The sequence below is a fragment of the Callospermophilus lateralis genome, chromosome 4 (assembly GCF_048772815.1).
Source record: "Callospermophilus lateralis isolate mCalLat2 chromosome 4, mCalLat2.hap1, whole genome shotgun sequence".
NCBI lineage: Eukaryota > Metazoa > Chordata > Mammalia > Rodentia > Sciuridae > Callospermophilus > Callospermophilus lateralis.
The window spans coordinates 63774693-63790428 of record NC_135308.1 but is presented as its reverse complement, the minus strand read 5'-3'; the positions used below and the strand labels follow the sequence as shown (position 1 = coordinate 63790428).

Sequence of the window (15736 nt, the reverse complement as noted above, 5' to 3'; positions counted from 1 at the left end):
TTCCCACTGCTGGGACAGGACTGTGGTGTGGCCAAAGAACAACTACGTGTAATGCCAACAAAAGAGAAACAGAAATAAACAAAAAAGTTTCTGAAAAGAATGAGGAAGCAAATAGAACCAAGAAAGTTGCTGTATCAGACCGGGGAACACAGGAATAGAAACTGAATTTGGAAAAAAAAAAAAAGAATGAAAAGAAGAAAAACACATGGTTACATAGGGATAATAAAATCCCATAGGTTTTCTTCTTTGCCTTTATGTTTTTTCAACTTTTCTGAAAATTTTTGAGATATTCATTTCACAAGGAATAAAAACTATTATAGTAAGAATTATGTAATGAACTAATTTGTTAAATTTAGGCTGCAATTTGATTCTTTTTCAGAATTGCATATCCACATAATTAAAGAATAAATAACAAGGGGCTGTGACTGTGACTCAATGGTAGAGTGCTCCCCTAGCACGTGCGAGGTTCTGGGTTTGATCCTCAGCACCACATAAAAATATAAATAAATAAAATGAAGGTATTATGTTCAACTACAACTAAAAAATAATATTTTTAAAAGAAGAATAAGTAACAATATTTTGTGATAATAAATATTTATTGCTTTAAGATACAAAGTTTAAAACAAAAGATATGAAGTTTTAGGGTAATTTGGAATATGGCAGGAAGTTAAACAATTCATGATAATGCTGCTTCTGAACATTTCTGTATTCTTCTCTTTTTTTTCTCCAGTGCTGCAGATCAATCCCAGAGCCTTGTATATGCCAAGTAAGTGCTCTGCCACTAAGCTTCATACCCAGCCCCAATTTCTAGATTCTTAATGGTACTCACTTCTTGGTGTGTCACCATTGCTTGTTCTTAAAACAGTACATACAGGAATCATTCTATTCATCTCCAAGTCACAGAAGGCTGTTATCAGCCCTGTAGCTAAAAGGATATTGGGTGGAATTGTCTGGTAATAGCAATTTTGAAGAGTAAGGATGAAAAATGTAAGCTGATTTTGACATCTTCTGGAAATCTTTAAGCAAGGTAAAGACTTAGAATGATGCAGTGGAGAGCCAGTGCATGGCCCATCAAGAGAATATTTTGGCCAGTGAGTTTCTTCTTTAGTGGGTAGTTGGTGAAATTTCTTCAACAGTAACAATACTCTGAGTCTGTCATAATCTGGACAGTTACACCACTGTTAATGAGGTCCTTAAGTCCTTGCTGGTTTTGCTGATCCATGTGCTGAAAACACTGTACTATATAAATAACCAGAGTCATATTAGGATGTTGACTCAAAAATTCTGATAGCCTTGGAACATTCCCAACAAGGACTCCAGAACAAGAACCAGGTGATCGAACAGCTGATGGATGGGCAAAAATGTCTTTCTGCAGTAAATTTTTCTATAAAATTCACTTCAACATTGGTGGTGTTTTTGCCAGAGTTTCGCTAGATCTTGTGGCTTGTGCCCCACTTGATTTTGTAAAGCAGACAGTTCTCTTTGTGAAGTTCTCTGGGGTCAAAGATGACTTCAAATTCCCAGGGTTCAATTCTCCTCCTCAGAGTGTCATCACCAGTTGAAGGACCTTGGTCTGAGAGAAGTCGAAGCACATTCTCACGGACACCCAGCTCCTTCATGTAGCATAAAATCTTGGGAGACCCCAGTGGTTGCTGCTGCCTCTCGATCTTGGAAAATTTTCTTCAAGATAAAAGGCACAGGTTGGAATGTGTGGGGTGAAGGCAACTTGTCTATGCCCCAAAACTGGAGAAAGTCATGCTCCAGTGAAATTGAAATGTATGGCCCATGGCTACAGTTAACAGGAAGCCAAAAGCTAAAAAATGGCAGGGAAAGAAGCATGGCCTCTGAGGTGGGACCTAAATAACAATATTTTGAATGGGGTTATCTGCGAGGTTCCTGGAAGTCAAAGCAAAAAAAGAGATTAATTTTACAGTTACACAAAGAAAGGATGAAGCACACAATTTTCACATTAAGAGTCCAACTTTAGGGCTGGGTTGTGGCTCAAAGGTAGAGTGCTCGCCTGGCATGCGTGAGGCACTGGGTTCAATCCTCAGCACCACATAAAAATAAAGGTATTGTGTCCACCTATAACTAAAAAATAAATATTAAAAAAAAAGAGCCCAACTTTATGGCTTAAATTTATGAAAGTCTTCCCCCCGCCCAAACAGGGCCTCACACATGGTAGACAAACGGCGCTACCACTGAGCCACATGCCTATCCCCCCCCCTTTTTTTTAGAGAGAGAGAGAATTTTTTAATATTTATTTTTTAGTTTTTGGTGGAAACACATCTTTATTTTATTTTTATGTGGTGCTGAGAATCGAACCCAGCACCCCGCGCATGCCAGGCGAATGTGCTACCGCTTGAGCCACATCCCCAGCCCTATTCCTTTTTATCACTTAACTTTAATGAAGCTTCTGGATTTTGTGTGCAGTTTTAATTGACTGAAGTGTCAAAGAGACAATCTAGGAATGTTGAATGAAAGCAGGTTTATTCAAATACATTCATTTCCTCCCCAGGTGCTGGTGTGAAGGGATAATACTCATTAGGATGTCTGAGCTCACAGAACAAATGATTTTATTAGTGATCCCAGCTCAACACTGTGTCCTCAAAAGAAGAAAGGTAGAGTGACAGGCACCTTTGTTCTGCACCTGGTATACCAGTACACATAAGCTAAAAATGACTTCTGGCCCAAGGTCTAGGCCTGTAAGTACATTACTAATACCATATGTGGACCACCCAGACTGAATTATGCTCCAGTAGTTGTCCTCGGGCCTTCACTGCATACTCTTGTTAGAAGTTTAATTTCTAACAAATGCATATAACTAGTAATTCTTGCAGTCTCAATACTATTCAACTCTCCTCTTATTCCTCTCATCACTTCCAGTTGTTGAACTTTGAATGATAAATTGCATACTCCTCTGCCCTCTAAAATAGGGCTCTGGGGCTGGAGTTGTAGCTCAGTGGTAAAGCATTTGCCTTGCATGTGTGAGGCACTGGTTTGATCCTCAGCACCACATAAAAATAAATAAAATAAAGGTATTGTGTCCATCTACAACTAAAAATATATTTTTTTTTTTAAAATGGGGGGTTAGGCTGAGGCTATAGCTCATTTAGTACAGTGCTCACCTCCTGTGCACAAGGCCCTGGGTTCAATCCCCAGTACCACACACACAAAAAAAAAATAGGGCTCAGAATGTAATTTCTCTCTCTCTCCCCCTCTCTCCCCACCACCCTTTGGTACTGGGACTTGAACCCAGGGGTGCTTAACCACTGAGCCACATCCCCCAGCCCATTTTAATTAATTAATTAATTAAAATATTTTTAAAAATTGTTGATGGACTTTTATTTTCACTTATTTGCATGTGGTGCTGAGAATCGAACCCAGTGCCTCAAGCGCGCTACGGTTGAGCCACAACCCCAACCCCATTATTTTATTTTTTGAGACAACATATCACTAAGTTGCTTAGGGCCTTGCTAAGTTGCTGAAGCTGGCTTTGAACTCCAGATCTTCCTACCCCAGCCTCCCCAGTTGCTGGGATTACAAGTGTACATTATGGCGCCTAACACAATTTCTTTTTTTTTTTTCATAATTTTTAATATTTATTTTTTAGGTGCAGATGGACACAACACAATGCCTTTATTTTTATGTAGTGCTGAGGATCAAACCTGGGTCCCGCCAGCGCTAGGCGAACGAATGCTCGACCACTGAGCCACAATCCCAGCCCCCTAACATAATTTCTTTTTGTTTAGAGACTGAGGGCCATCATGACAAACATGACCTCCTGTACTGTGAAATACAGCTCCAGGCTATTGTGGAAAGTCTCCATAAGAACATGCTGCTCACCAACCCTAATGTTCCCAGATATAGTTGGTATGGCTAGCACTACCGCGATCACTCTGTACAAATTCTTTTTGTGAACATAGGCTTTCACTTGTCTTGAGTAAGACACCTAGGAGTTGGAACTGCTGGGTCATAGAGCTGGGAGATATTTAATTTATTTCAGTACAGGGAATTGAACTCAGGGGTGCTCTACTGTTAGACAAGGACACAAGAAAAGACCACTGACTCCAATTAAAATCAAATTAAAGCAAGTTTATTATTTTGACCGGCCGGGCTGCCTCTCCCTCCCAAAACCGGGAACAAGACAGCACCCACAGCTTTCCTGCAGCCCAGCTTTATAGACCAGAAAGTTATACAAAGGGGGGTTACAGATAACAGAACTCTGACTAGCGTAACACAAATGGTAGTTTACATTTTTGCTGGCCCCAACATCAGAATTTATGAAGGTCATTAGAGCCTCAGAGAGGGTAGTTATCTGGCCAGGAAAGGCCAAGATTTGTGAGGCGTCACTAAAGTTTCAGAGAGGGCTGTTATCTGGTCAGAGAGCCAGGCATGGGTGAGTTCAAGGCACGGGCAGGCATTCAAAGCAGGTTCAGAATTTGCAGTAATTTATAGTAAAGCCAAAATTAGCTTTTCATGGCTTTGTGGCGAGATGGCTCCCAATTTTAAGAAAAGATCAGGTTGGGTCTATCACTACCACTGAGTAACATCCCCAGCCCTTTTTATTTCTTATTTTGAAATAAGGTTTCACAAAATTACCCATGCTGGCCTCAAATTTCCTTTTCAACTGCTTCAGCCTTCACAGCAGCTGGAGTTACAGGCATATACCATCATGCCTGACTGGGATATTTTCATTAAACAGTGCTGGTTTCCCAAAATGGCGATGCCATTTTGTGCTCCTACCAGTATATGGACCAAGTTGCTCCATAGCCTCCTTTTGGCACACCTGCTATGTTACCTCTGCCACCAAGCCACCATCCTCTCTCTCCCTCCTGGATTGTTGCAATGACTTCCTAATAGGTACCCCCACCCTCTCTCTCTCTCTCTCTCTTTTTTTTTTTTGGTACTAGGGATTGAACTTAGTATTTTTTATTTAGAGACAGGGTCTCACTGAGTTGCTTAGTGCCTTACTTTTGTTAAGGCTGGCTTTGAACTTGTATCCTCCTGCCTCAGCCTCCCTAGCTACTAGGATTACAGCTGTGTGCCACCACGCCTGGCCAGGTCTCCTTATATTTTTGTTCCCTACATTCTTTCTCTTTTTCTTTTTTTTTTAAATATTTATTTTTCAGTTTTCGGCGGACACAACATCTTTGTATGTGGTGCTGAGGATCGAACCCGGGCCGCATACATGCCAGGTGAGCGTGCTACTGCTTGAGCCACATCCCCAGCCCCCATTCTTTCTCTTTTTATAAGAGGTCAGATTATGTTGCTTTATGTTTTTTGTTTGTTTGGGGGTTATTGGGAATTGAACTCAGGGCATTCGACCAGTGAGCCATATCCCCAGCCCTGTTTTGTATTTTATTTAGGGACAAAGTCTCAATGAGTTGCTTAGCACCTCACTGTTGTTAAGGCTGGCTTTGAACTCGTGATCCTCCTGATTCAGCCTCCTGAGCCGCTGGGAGTACAGGTTTGCGCCACCAGCGCTTTATGTTTTTGTTTTGTTTTGTTTTGCTGTTCTGAGGATCAACCCAGGGCCTTGCATATGGTAGGCAAGAGTTCTACCATTGAGTTTCACTATCACCCAGCTCCTGTCACTCCACTTTTTAACGCTTTTAAATTTTTGTTCTTGGAGTTTTGGGGATTGAACCCACGACCTTGCTGTATATTCTTGTTTCATTTTTGCATATTCTGGACAAGCACTCTACCCCTGAGTTATATTTTCCTAGCCCGTTTTTAATTTTTGAAATAATGTCTTGCTAATTTGTCCAGGCTGGCATCAAACTTGTGGTCCTTCTGCTCAGCCTCAGCTGGAATTGTAGGCATTCACCATGCCTGACTTGTCACTCTACTTTTTAAATTCTCTATGATAGAATAAAAGTCATTGTCTTTTCAGTAGCCTACAAAGTCCTATGTGGTGTGCACCCTCTCTAAGGTCAAATCCTACCCCTGTGCCCTATGATGTTGTGAAATACTGTGTACATTTGGTCTTTGCCCATTTCCTGACATTGAACTCTTAAAATCCTTGGAATTTCCAAACTGATAAGTATCTTGAATGCTAATGAGATGCCTGCCTATAGGCTGTAGTCCCTAGGTGATTTCAGGGTGGAGGTGGTCACCAGAAAGACTCAAGGCAGTATTAGAGGTTTGGGGCTTTCAGTCCCATCTCCCAAGTTTAGGGCTGAAGGTTGAATTGATTGCCAATAGTCAATGATTTAATCATACAAGCCTATGTAATGAAGTCTCCATAAAATCAAAATGAACAGGATTCAGAGAGCTTCCAATAACTGAACACATGGAGGTTCTTGCAGGGTGGTGTACCTGAAGAAGGTACAGAGACGGCTCTGTCCCTCCTCTGTACCTTGCCCTGTGTACCTCTTCATCTGGTATTAACCCCAGTTTTCTTTGCAATATCCTTACGATAAACCAGTAAATGTAAATAAGTACTTCCTTGAGTTCTGAGTCACTAAAACCCAAGGAGGGGGTGTGGGAACCCCAGTCTACAGCTGTCTCCAACACAGATAAACCACTCTGAGCTTGTGATTGACATCTAAAGTGGTAGGGTGAGAGTCTGGAAGCCTGAACCCTCAACCTATGGGATCTCCAGATAGTGTTGGAGCTTGGGGAGTCCCAGCGCCACTCTCCTGCAGTTGGCTATGACCTAGGCTCAGGCCTGGAGCCTCAGGGCAGTTCTCACTACAGACCTAGCTTCTAGGAAGAAAGAACCAAGGCCTAGCCTTTCCCAGTGTGACATCTGCAACAGACACAGGTTGTGGTAAGGTGGGTAAAGCATAGGGACTTGGTGACAGCTCTGTTTGGAGTCCCTGTTTATGGTCTTTCATGTTCAAGGTTGAGTGTGGGGAGCTGAGAATATGGACATCCAGATGTCTGGTCCTTGTGTGAGGAAAATAACTCAGATGGGGCACATGTGCCTGTAATCCCAGCACTTTGGAGGTCTCAGGAAGGAGGATTGCAAGTTCAAAGCCAGCCTGCGCATTTAGCAAGACTTTATTTCAAAATAAAAAATAAAAAGAACTGAGGACGTAGTTCAGTGGTAATGTCCCTGGGTTCAATACCCAGTATCACCACCACCACCACCACCACCACAACAAACAAAAAGGCCAGGCGTGGGGGTGCATGCCTGTAATCCAGCATCTTGGGAGGCTGAGGCAGGAGGATAATGAGTTCAAAGCCAGTCTCAGCAAAAAGTGAGGTGCTAAGCAACTCAGTGAGACCCTATCTCTAGAAAAAATACAAAATAGGGCTGTGGATGTGGCTCAGTAGTTAAGCGCCCCTGAGTTCAATTCCTGGTACAAAAAAGAAAGGTGGGGGGAAGGAAAGAGGGAAACTCAGGGCTGGAAACTGGTTTGTGGAAGATGCACAATTTCATGTGGAAACAGAGAGGAAGATGAACCATCCTGCACATCACATATCGTTTATTTGTATATAACCTGGTATTTTCTCAAAGGCATCTATTAATATGTTTGATATCATTTTTTTCTTCTTTCAGCACTGTTTGTAACATTCCTCTATGTTGCTACATACATTACTTTCTAGTGCCTCAGAGTGCTTCACTGTGGGCATCTTCCACATTTAACACATCTGTTCCCCAAAGTATGGAACCCAAGATTACCTTCAACTTTCTGTTGTGACAAATAACTCTCAGATAAATATTCTCAAACATGGACTAGGAGCTTGAATGAGAATTTCTTTAGAGAGATATCTAGGAACAGACGGCCAGGAACAGAACTACCGACATGAGATGGACCTGAGCAGGTAAGACCAGCCACTCTCCCCAGCAGTTGAACTCCATCTATGTTGCCACAATAAGGCTTGATGGTCTTATTTTTCTCCATCTTCATCAGTGCTTGGCATGATCTAATTTTCTAATTTTTACTAGGCCAGTTAAGAAGTAATATCTCAGGAGACTGGGGGGTATATGTCAGTGATAGAGCATTTGCCTGCTATGCATGAGGCCCTGGGTGCCATCCCCAGCACCAAACAACAAAACAAAACAAAAAAAACCTTACCATGTTTTTGTTTTTGCATTTCTGTGGTAAGCAATGGGTAACATATTTGTACAAAAGTGCTTTGGGTTTCATGTTGCATGTGCTGTAATCCCAGCACACCTTGGAGGGCTGAGGAAGGAGGATTCCAAGTCAAGGCCAGACTAGGCAACTTAGTGAGACCTTGTTTCTAAATAAAAAATAAAAAGACTGGGACAATATCATGCATTTATTAAGTCACCGAACTGGGCCTCTACCCTCAGTCAACACAGGAACAGAAAATCCAGAAACAGTGGTTAAGTGTACTTTAGCACACACCTCTTAACATGCTCCCTGTTAGGGAGCATGGAGGGGAAGAGACAGCCTAACTTACCAGAGGGATGGGTGCTTAGATTTGGGCCACACCTTGTATTACCAGACAAAGTTGCCATTGAAGTGAAGGTTCTGGTGTGGATTCAGTTTTAACAGTGGATTCAGTTTTAACAGACCACACACGTCTGGTGTGGATTCAGTTTTAACAGTGAAGTGCTTGAGCTGAGAACATAGGCTTTGAACCTTGTGTGGTGATGTTGGCCTGTAGTTCCAAGCTAATCAGGAGGCTGAAGTGAGGGAGATTTAGAACTGCATGGGCAGCCAGGGCAGAATGGTGAATGATGAAGGCAGGTCCAAGTCTGGACAGATAGAGTAAAAAGGGTCTCCCAATGAGGTCAACGGCCTAGCTCACAAAAGTGCTTATGGATATGAGCGTTGGGGAGGTCCAACAGAAAGATTAAGATGCATGGACATAGGGTACCAGTGAGTGATAATAAGGAGAGTGTGGAAGGGGAGAAGATAGAAAGAGGAGGAAGGGCCTGTAAGGGTAAAAGAAATTGAAGTTAAAGTGTAAAAGTTAAAGTGTAAAAGACCGGGCATTGTAAAGTTTCTAAGCTGCAAGGCCTGAGTTAAAAAGTAAAGGACCAGGTATTGTTAAGTTCCTCTGTTACCCCCAAAAACCTGAAATTCCTGTAGCTGTTAGGACAATACCCAAACTGCCCAGTAAATATTCCCCCTGACTCTCTGTTTAATAACCTAGGACCCTGTGTAGCCTGGCACGTAGGCATTCAGACCCCAAAACCAATCAGTTTGAATGTGTACCCCGCTTAGGAGTGACCAATCACCCTCGCCCAACCTGTTCCCACCAATGAACGTACTAATCATGTCTAAGAATTGTTGTTCAATTTTCCCGCGCCTCATGATGATTTGTTCCGATGTATGCAAAGCCCCCGCCCTCCTCAAAAAGTGTACTTAAGCGCTGCTCAACCCCTTCCTGGGGCTCTTGGCTGCTCTCCCTTCTTGAGTGGGCCGGGAGCCCCAGCACGCTGGAATGGATCCCCAATAAATCCCCTTCTGCAATTGCATGAGCAGTCTCTTGGTGGTCTCTCTCTCTGACGCTTCGCCAGACCCTTACAGGCCAAAGCCCATGAAAAGAACAAATCAGTACTTTCCTATTGATTCCCCTGCTTCTGGGAGAAGTCTGTTACTTTGTTACCTTTCTTCTTACAATAACATGCTCCTTGTTTAAAAATAAAAAAAGTAATTGGGGATGTAGCTCAGTGGTAGAGCTACTTCAGCATAGAAGTAGCTTTATTATAGCTGGGCATGTCACATATGCCTGTCATCCCAGTTTCTCCAGAGGCTGAGGCAGGAGGTTACCAAGTTCAAGGCTGGCTTTAGCAACTTAGTAACACCCTGTCTCAAAAATAAAAAAAGTTAAAAAGGACTGGGAATGTGTAACTCAGTGGTGAAGTACCCTTGGATTCAATACCCAGTACAGAAAAACAAAAGAAAAAAAAAAAAGGAAAAGAAGAAGAAAAAGATCTTGGAAGGGCTGGGGATGTGGCTCAAGCGGTAGCACGCTTGCCTGGCATGCGTGCAACCCGGGTTCGATCCTCAGTACCACATACAAACAAAGATGTTGTGTCTGCCAAATACTAAAAAATAAAAATATTAAAAAAAAAAGATCTTGGAAAAAAAAAGTAGCCATTTGTATCCTCTGGTAAACAGACTTTGAGAAAAAGTTGGAGGGAGGTGATATCTGAGAAAGAAGAGAGGAAAAAGCTGGGTTGGACAGAGAAGACCTCTAATCGCAATGCTAATCTGAGAAAAAAAGAAGGGAGGAAGCAGAACTCCATTGGCTAGTTGGCTGAGTTCTAAGAAGTCAGGGACAGGGTTGACTTGTTCACAATTGGCCCCAGGGCTGGAATATTGTTTCAGGCTGTGAACGAGTCCATTATCTCTCTTGCTTTTATATATCTTGTCCCTGCAAACTGCATGTGGAGAGGCCTGCTGTGGGGCCTCTGACCTCCCCAGAGACAAATCCAGATGGGGTGGGGCTCTGGAGGCCCCACCTCCCAGTGCCCATCTCCTTACACCCCTTTCTATTCCAAGCCCTCAACTGCTTCCTCCTAAGACTGAACTGACCTCTGATCTGTGGAATTAAGGCTTTCTCTATCCTGGCCACTTCCATCTTCTAACCTCTGAGAAGGAAACTGACAGCCAATCTCTGCCCAAGATCCAGGGTGGCAAAATGGAGATGCATATATACCATCTGGGGGCCGAGGGGACAGAAGAGATACAGGGCCATGTGCAGAGCACTGCCTACATTTAGATCTCCATAGCTGCTCACTATTACAAGGTCTTAGGGCAGGGGGCTGGGCCCCCAACGGCTCTCTCAGCCAACATCAAAGTTGCAGAGAGCAGAAGGATGGTGGCTCATTTCTAAAGACCACAGCACTCTCCAAGACTCAAATAGTAAGCCTCCCAGAGCTCCCCCTCTGGTCCCCATCATATCCAAAACAGATCCAAAAGGATTCAAAGGAAGAGTCAGGCCAGTGTCTCTTACCATGGGTCTACAGGAAACAATGAGGGTAAGGTGCCTGCTGTCTAAGAAGGCCAGTCTGGGTGGCCTGAAAAGGGCTGAAGGAAATGTGCCTGAGGCAGGGGAAGAAGTGGGTGAGAGGAAGGGATGATTATCCTGCCCCTAGGAGGAGGCTGGGTGCAGCCTGTAGGGGCAGGATCCCTTAATGGTTGGCTGGTTGAGCCAGCTCCCCAACCTCCAAGGTACTTTCCCACCACTCTGTCTAACCCTGGACCTTGAAGGATAGGTGAGTTTTGGAAAGTAGAACTCTCTTGAGAAGAAAGGCAAACAAATCCTGATGGAGGAGAGGAAAGAGATGGTGAGATTCAGGAACAGGGTCTGGGATAAAAGTAATGTCTAGCACTATACATCTGAGCTGTCTGAGTGGACTGGAAGGAGGGGCAGTCTGCCCAGTCCCATTCTGTAAGCTACCAAGTAGGAAGGTGGGTGTGGCCCTGGGGAAGCTGTTGGAAGCTGGCTCTGCCCTGTGTGACTCAGCATCTGCACTGAGCTAGCAGACCAGTCTGGGATTTCCAAAATTACCTTCAGCAGTCCTTCCTCTTGGGCTATTCTATTTGGGCCAGAAATCATAGCTGATAGATAGTAAGGCTCCTTTCAAGGAAGTAAAGCAGAGTCATTTTAGAGGGCTAACTTCTAAGGCAAAGAAGCTCTGGAAGGCAAAGACCTTTCCAGAATCTGGCTATGGCTCAGACAGGCCATAGTAGGGGCAAGCAACTTTCCCAGGGGGGAGTGGGATTGACTCTGCCAAAGAGATAGGCCCTCCAGTATTTGGCCCCCAGGAATGACCTAGTCATGAGTTCTGTGCTATCTGCCATCCTTCATCTTGTCCCTACCCTTACTGAAGTCAGTCCTTTGGATTATTGGCAGAATCCTATTTGTAAAGGGAAGGGAGTGGGAGGGCCTGGCTTGGGGTGGCTATAACTGGCTTAAATGTGCTCTATGCCAATTATTAGAGTGAGGGATGGTAAGAAAGAGGGGGCAAGTCACTATATACAGAATTATGTTCTAAGGTGCACAGGTGATGAATGCCATGTGTCAGGGTGAGTGGGTGCAAGAGTGGGACTCTGTCCCTTGAATGAGGGGCTGTGTTTCTCCCATTCCTGTAGCCTCATGCAAAGCAGAGGCTGTGACAGGATTTGTTATCAAGGCCAGGAGATGTGTGCCTTCCCTACATGAAGATTCTATCACCTTCTGTCCTGTGCCGGATTTTCCCCACATCCAACCCAACACCATGACTTCCTGTCTTTCCTATAAACTGCACTGAGATCCAGATGTTATCATAAATTTCCTGGAAACCAAACTTGAGCAGCTGATGCTGGTTCCTGTTGCAGGTCCCTTGGTGGGGGCAGATCCTGGGGCAGCCTACAGGGAGGGGATACCCATGTTTGGCTCTGGTGGCTGGCATATGACTGTATGACTCAGCAACCACAGTACCCCTCAAAATTCAGACCACATTGATGGTCCCTTTTCATCCCCACTTTATGGGGCAGAGATGTAAATGTTATTTTCACTATTTCAAGGGTAGAAAATAGGTTTGGAGAACCATGCCTGAGATCAGCCAATCAGGTAGTGGCCAAACTGGGCCAGATGTTAGAACAGATTCCTGGCCCAATGCTCATTTCATTTCTTGGTCGAGTGACCTCCAGTAAAGAATTTTATTCTTGGGGAGGGGAAGAGAAGACTCATGGGTTCATCTTTAGAGAGGTATAAGGGACCACTCAGAACCTATGGGACCAAGGATACCCTCAGGGCTTCTTGGAAGAGGTACTGCAGACACTTTTCCCAGTGTAGAGAAACCAGCTTCAATAGTATACAGTGGCCACTGGCTCCCTTCCCTGGCTAAATTCCTTGTTCAGCTCTCAAAGTTAAGGCCACTTGGAATTTTGAAACCTGAAGATTTGACCACATATATTTATGCCTAAGTGCTCCTCAGTTGCCAAATATAGGGTTACAGTCCTAAACTCAGCTGGCAGAGGCTGTTTAGCATCCTCTGTTGCCATAGAGTTTGCCTAGCTCCTGCTGTCAATGCTTTCTCCAGTTCTCCCCCTGGGTCCCTGGAGAGCTCTTTGGAGAGAAGTTGGGGAGGGAAGTCTGGGGGCTGGGATGAGTGGTCTGGGGGGTGGAAATTGTTCTGTTGCCTCCAACTGTTGTTCTTCATCCTTTTCTCAATCTAGACATGGTAGGAGCAGGAAAGCACAACTTCCCTGTGGCTGGTTGGGCTGGGCGGGCAAGGTGGTTAGGACATACCTGGATGAGAATAGGCCCTTTTTCATCTTTCAGGATTCCAAAGGGCCCTGGTGGCTGCACTCTATTCGGGACCATCCAAATTCTTCTGTTTGTTGAGGCCTTATCCCGGGTCAGTTCATTAATGTCCTTATTACAGTTCTGACTCGAAATAGGCAGATTCCTCATTTTTCATCCATGATCACACAGTCAGGTTCTTGAGCTTTTTTTTTTTAAACAATGTTGGGGATGGACACCAGAACCTGGCACATGCAAGGAAAGAGCTCTACCACTGAGATACACAGCCAGCCGCTACCATATGTCTTTCTATTGTATGTCAGACCCCTTCTATCCTGTTTCCCTATAGCAGAGTACCCTCCTATATGAAAATGGTTAGCTTTAGCTATAATCCCCTAATGACAGTGATGAAAAAGCATTAGGAAATGTTCATAGAAATTCTGGGAAAGAAGAGAATTTTTCTGCCTACCATATTTTGTCAAGATATATAGTAATATGTATAATAATGTAGTAGCTGAGCATGGTGGTGCATGCCTGTGATCCCAGCTACTTTGGGAGGCTGAAATAGAAGGATTACAAATTCAAGTCCAGCTTCACAGATTAGTGAGACCCTGTCTCAAAAAAAAAAAAAAAAAAAAAAAAAAAAAGAAGAAAAGAAGAAAAGAAAAAGAAAGAAAGAAAAAAGGTGGGGGTGGGGATGCAGCTTAGTGGTAAGGTGCTTGCCTTGCATGTGTAAGGCCCTAGGTTGCATCCCAAGTACCACACACACATGAATATAAAAAGATAAACAGGGGCTGGGATTGTGGCTCAGAGGTAGAGTACTCGCCTAGCATGTGTAAAGCACTGGGTTTGATCCTCAGCACCACAAAAAGTAAAACAAAGACATTGTGTCCACCTATAATTAAAAAATAAATATTAAAAAAAGATAAACAGAGGGACTTGGGTTGTAGCTCAGTGGTGGAGTGCTTGCCTAGCATGTGTGAGGTACTAGGTTGGATCCTCAGCACCACATAAAAATAAATAAATAAAGGCATTGTGCCCATCTACAACTAAAAATTAAAAAAAAAATTTAAAAATTTAAAAAAAGATAAACAAATGCCAAGGGAAGGACAGGAAGGAAAAGTCTTACTAGTTGGCAGTGACATTCTTGCCATCACAATAAACAAACAAATAACCCTTGGAGGTCTGTGGGAGGGGAAGACATCACAGGAACTTGTGGGGGGTGCAGAGGGGATAGCTCTCCTTACTTCGTGGGAATCAGCCCCTCGCCTAGTAGGTAGGTAGTTCCATGTTGAGGCCTCAAGTCGGGAAGCCATCCCTGGAGCTCCAGTTTTATGAGCACATCCCAGCTCCTCAAGGGTGTAACTTTGCTTGTTAAAGGGAGAAATTATCCTTTTCCATACAGAAGGGAAAAAATAATGATTAACTTTATTTCAGTTTTTGGCCACATGAGGAATGCAAACAAGTCAATGCAAATCAAAGGAAAAATGACCACATTTCCCTCTTTCCTCCCAACAGAACAACTCCAAAGATCATGAGCAGGATTGGTGGGGATGTCCTGCTCCAGGGGAGTGGATCTCTTCTCTGGAATGATTTCACATACACTGGCTGGGACATATTTTGTATTTAAATTACTGCAAAATTATTGCAACATGAAATTTTCTCCTTTACCCATTCTTCTCAGGTACAGTGTTTGAGAAAACTTGTCTGTTCTCAATGCTTCTGCACAATATCTTTCTTTAAGAGAATTCTAGAAGGCCCCAGGCTGCCTCCCAGGGACAAGGCTAAGGCCCTGTTGGGTAGCTGGGAGGAAACATTTGGGGCAGCCACTACTCAGGAACTGAGGTTCTGCTGACTCTCACCTGCTTGCTGAGGTGGTTGAATGACCAAGTGCTGTCACAGCCCAAGGACAGTGCTGCAGGACCAAAAATGAGGGAGAAATGGGGGCAACTCTTCCGCTGGTTGTTCCCAGTAACTCATGGAGTGAGGGCTCAGGTCCATGACTGAACAACATTGCGTTGGCAGTCAGCCCAGGAAGTGGGAGTCTTAGGCCCACACTCCTTGACCTGACCTTCCTTTTCCCCCAGATTTTCATGGGTTGGGTTAAGGACAATTTCTTTTATTTTCTTCTGATGCTGGGGATGGAACCCAGGGCCTCGCGCCTGCTAGGCAAGTGCTCTACCACTGAGCTTCACCCCCAGCCCAGGATAAGAACAACTTGTCGAAAGCTGGAAACCTTTATTACTGGTGCTAGAAATGTTTTCAATCACAATATGAAGCTGGCATTCAGTGATCTGGCCCTGATAACATTTGTAAAAAATATTTTATTTTTCAAAAACATTTTTAAAAATAGTTAAATAAAATGAAATGCAGCTGGGAGGAAGATATTGGTTGTCAGCTGCTACTGCATCCTTTTTATTTTTTCCCAAGGAGAGAGACATGGCATCTGGACTGTTGGAGAGAGACCTGAAGACAGGCTGGGAGCCCACACCTTCCATGTTTAAAAGGGCTCTCTCCTGCTTCTTTCATTGCCTGCTGGACCAATCACCTGTGTATACGAGACCCTCATTCC

The 15736-nt window shown here is 43.9% G+C and overlaps 1 pseudogene; it reads right to left on the bottom strand.

Annotated features, from left to right (window-relative positions):
* Positions 1-886: 886 nt before the first annotated feature.
* LOC143398269 (C->U-editing enzyme APOBEC-1 pseudogene) lies at positions 887-1619 on the bottom strand (annotated as a pseudogene).
* Between the last annotated feature and the right edge of the window lie 14117 nt (positions 1620-15736).